Genomic DNA, 4,832 nt, shown 5'->3' with positions numbered 1-4,832 from the left:
TCTTTGTTTACAATATGGTTACTTGTTTGGTGTTGTGTTTCTGTTTAATGTTATATATTTTGTTGTTGTTGTTTTGGGTTATGTGTGTAACAGAAAATTGTTAATTGTTTTGTGTGTTGTATTGTATTGTTATGTGACCTGTACATGAAGGGTGTGTATTCTGATTTTTGGTTATGGCATACATGTATTTTTCTTTTGGTGTAGTATATTTGAGTTTGCTGTATATAAATGGACTATGTATGTGTGGGCTTTATATAATTATGGTGTTTGTTTGAATATATATATGCATATATGTGTGGGTTTATGGAGTGAATATATATGAGTATGTGGTGTATATAACTCTTGCGGTGTATGTTTAAATAGATTATGTGTGTATGGCCTGTATATAATTATTGTGTCTGTGCTTAAATTAAAGCTTATATGTAGACGGTGCGTCAAAAAGGGGTACTTAGCCCGGATTCCAAAGAAATGAAAGATGGCCTGACTCCCGCTATGGCCGAGGTCCTGCCCAGGATAGAGTATCGACGGTCGGTGCCTCCCGCAGCAGGTATAAAAACTTCCTCCGACGCTCGGCGCCGACCCGCGCATAGCACACTCTACAGGCCGCTCGTTGATACTGCTACTCCTATCATAAACGGTAAGAGATTAGCCATTGGCATACTGGCCTCTTCTAAAACCCTTACCTCAGCATACGAAGTCCCGCTAGTGTATTTTCCAGTCCTCTTTTCAGCACCCAGTTATATGATTAATGTTTTCGAGTCACCTTTCTCTGCGTTTCTACCGACGAACAAAGCCGGGCCTTTGCTATTGTTTCAAATCTTTGGCGTGGAAGACTCCCAGCCGACGCCCGTGCATGTCCTCCAATTCGTACAGGCTGTTGCCCACGCTGCTCCGGACACGGCATTTTACATACTTGTGGCACAGCTTCGCGTTCACGCTGTCCTTAAATCGACTAAGGACAAAGTTTCGCCTGCGAATCTCTTGGCCAGGTACGTACGCAACCATCCTCGCACACTTATCGTATTGCCGTTTTGCCTTTTCATACGCCAGGTGGGCACTCTGCTGTACCTCATCCCGCACTGCCTTCTGCTGATCCGATCTGGGCAACATGCGCAATTCTGTATCCTCCAGTGCTCCCAATGCTGCTATGGATGGCACTACGTGCTGCACACTGCACATCCGAGAGCTTCTCGTCCCACTTCGTGTGGTGGCCCTGTACATACGTCATGATGGCCGCTAGCACCGTCTGGTTCACGCGTTCCGCCGCATTCGCCTGTGGGGCATAGTTCGCCGTGCGTACGTGGGTGATGCTCAGCCCCTGCAGGAACCCCGTAAACTGGCTGGACACAAATTGCTTCCCGTTGTCGGTATGGACGGTTTCCGGGACTCCAAATGCAGAAAACACCTCCTCCTGCAGAAACCGGACCACTGCCACCGCTGTTGCTTTTGGCATCGCTCGCAACCACACGAATTTAGACATATGGTCTAGAATTACCAGGATGGTGGTATTCCCTCTCCTGGACTTCGGATACGGGCCCAGAAAATCTAGATATAGTATCTGCATAGGTCGAAGCGATACGGTTTCGGCACCCATCACCGACCTCGCTTTGCACGTCTCGCAACCGGCCACGTACCTCTTCACCTGTGCCACCATCCCGGGTCAGAAGAAAAACTGCCGGAGCCGTTCTATGGTCCTCTTCATGCCCCCATGCATGGCCGCGTCGCTCTCATGGGCCTGCTGCATAAGGGCTGCGGACACAGAACGCGGTACCCAGAGCTTCCAGGAAAATTCCTCTCGGTCGGGCCGCGTGAACTGCGCCCGCTTATACAACAGCCCATCCTCCACGCGCAAATCCGGAAATAGCTCCGCGTTTTCCTGCACCTGTTTCAGCCGCTCGGTATACTCCGCACTTTCGAACTCGGTGGTCTCGAAATCAAAAAAATCAATTTCCTCTAGTTCGAAAGGCCGCGAGAGCGTATCGGCTACAATGTTATCTTTGCCTTTTCGATGCTCAATAGTAAAGTCGAACCTTTGCAGGGCCAACGACCACCGCGCTAATCGACCGTCCAACTCCTTCAACGACATCAGCCACCGCAGGCTGGCGTGATCAGTCACCACCTTAAACGGCATCAACTCAACGTACGGCCGGAATCTTTCGACCGCTTTTACCGCAGCCAGGCATTCCTTCTCGGTGACACTATAGTTTAGCTGAGCGCCCCGAAGCTTCGCTGAAAAGAAAGCTATTGACCTTTCCGCCCCGCCTGCATCGTTCTGGAACAAAACCGCTCCTATGCCCGCTTCGCTCGCGTCACATTGGATCACGAACGGCTTCCGAAAGTCTGGATGCACCAACACTGGCGCGCAGGTGAGTGCCCCTTTCAACTCCTGGAATGCCGCAACCGCTTCGACCGATAACTGGAACTTTCACTTCCCTTTCAGACAGTCCGTTAACGGCGCGGAAATCGTGGAAAAATTCCGAATGAAACGCCTATACCAGCCCGCGGTCCCCAAGAATCGGCGGAGCTGCTTCGTGCTGGTCGGCAAGGAAATCGCCCGAATCGCCTCGACTTTCTCCGGGTCAGTCCGCAACGCACCATCGCCAACCACAAACCCCAAATACTTCAAGTACCTGTAGCAGAACTTGGATTTTTTTTAAGGAAATCGTCAAGTTGGCTACTCTCAAGGCACTCGCCACGTCCAACAGCACCTTGCAATTATCCTCAAATGTTCTGGATATTATGAGAAGGTCGTCCAGGTACACGAATACATGGCTTTTCAAACGCTGGGGAATCACCTTATCCATCACACGGCAAAGGCGCTGCGCCGCATTGCACAGCCCAAACGGCATGGCCTTAAATTGGTACAGTGGCCTTCCTGGTACCGTAAACGCGGTGTACTGCCGGCTTTCCCGATCCAGTTCGATCTGCCAAAAATCATGCTTTAAATTCAGGCTGCTGATGTAAATGGTATCCTCCACTCGGCTCAAAATCGACTCAATGCTCTGGAGTGGGTAAGCATCCTTCACCGTGAGCTGATTTAGCTTTCTCGCGTCTAAGCACAACCGGTTCTTTCCAGGCTTCCTCACCAAAGTCACTCGGTTGCTCCATGGACTCTCACTTGGCTCGATCACCCCTAGCCGAAGCATCTCGTCGACTTCTGCAAACAATAGCGTCTGCACTGCCGGCGACACGGGATAAAAACGCTCTTTCACTGGCAGTGCCCCCTCCGTCAACTGAATGTGGTGCTGCTCCACTGGCGTCCTACCCAGACCGTGCTCCTCGAAGGATCTGAATTGGGCCACGACTCGCTGTAACTCCTCCTGTTGCCATGCCTCTAAATCGTGCGGCTCCGTTGGTGTACTCTTTCCTAAACGCTCCTCATCCAACTCAGCCACGTGCTGTCCTTCGTCTCCAGCCGGGATCACATTCGGAGCCAAACCGAACCTGCGCCAAAAATCCACGCCCAGATAAAGCGGTTGGCATAACGACGGGCAAACGTGGAATACCATGTCCGACTCCGTTCCGTTATACCTAACGCGCGCCATCACGCTGCCAATAATGCAGTGTGGCGCGCCGCCGGCCGTCCTTACCGCGGATTTGTTTTCGCGTACCACCAAACCTAGTTTTGGAACCGACTCTATGGCACCACTTCCCAGCAAGCTCACCGACGCCCCGGTATCCAACAGACCGGTAAATTCTCTGCCTTCAATCGATACCGTCGCATATGGACGGCTGTCGGCACGACATGCAGAATCCACCACTGCACACACCGCTTGACGTTTCTGTCGGCGTTCGCGGTGTCTCATACGCGCCCGCAATGATGTCTTCGACGCCACTCTCGCATCCGGTACGTGTTGGCTACCAAATATGCGGTTCCTGGCTACTTCATAGTCACGCTGATGCTGCTCCAAGGGTTTCCGCTGCGACCATACTTTCTTCGGTGGGACTGCTTGGTTGACTTTATATATCTGTGAGTAAATATGACTAACGGTACTATCCTTATCGTTACTAATTCCTATCCTAACTACTGTTTTATCGGAGGTACGCGTTTTATCGTCTACCGAGAGTGCGACTCCTCCGGCTGCGTCGGACTCCTCTCTGAGTTTCCCGGACGGCATTTCGGGCATCTTGGCAGCACTACGCCTGGTTGTCCGCATTTGAAGCAAAACATATTGCGCACCGCGGACTCGCAATCGAAATATGTATGCCCTGGTTGGGCAAAATTCCAACACTTGAGAGTCGAGCGGCTCCCACCAGTTTCATGCGGCCTATATACCGCCTCCAAATGCTCCAGTTGGCTACCTTCTGGACTCTCTGCTACCACGTCCAGCTCGTGTACTCGATGCTGCTCTCGCTGCTGCCCGTAGTTGGTACTAGCTGAGGGCCGCGCCCAACGCGTTGCCAGCATTTTTTGCGGCGTCTTGGCACTCCTCTCTCAGCTTCTGCAGATTCGTGATATTCATCGGATAGATGACCCTAGACACGGTGTCTTTAATGTTTGTCTTTATCACCTTAATAAGGTCATAATCCGAAAATGGACACACCAACCGAGAACGCAACACCAACATCGCCTGAATATACTCTTCAATGCTCTCGCCATGCCGCTGCTTCCGCTCCCTCAGCTCCTGCTCTCGTTCAAACTTCGATCTTCGAGTCTGGAATTGCTGCTGCAGCCCATACCGGAGATTCGGCCAGTCCGGCACGCCCGAGGTACGTATGTATATCCAATACCAATCTTTCGCTCTTCACCAGGCAGTGGAAGTCTCGCAACACGTCGGCCCAGGGCACCTGATACAAGGACTGCAAATGCTCCAATCGGAATATAAACTCCG

Source organism: Scaptodrosophila lebanonensis, unplaced genomic scaffold (assembly GCF_003285725.1).
Source record: "Scaptodrosophila lebanonensis strain 11010-0011.00,11010-0021.00 unplaced genomic scaffold, SlebRS2 tig00000199-arrow-arrow-pilon, whole genome shotgun sequence".
NCBI classification, from domain to species: Eukaryota; Metazoa; Arthropoda; class Insecta; order Diptera; family Drosophilidae; genus Scaptodrosophila; species Scaptodrosophila lebanonensis.
This window is presented reverse-complemented; position numbering follows the sequence as displayed.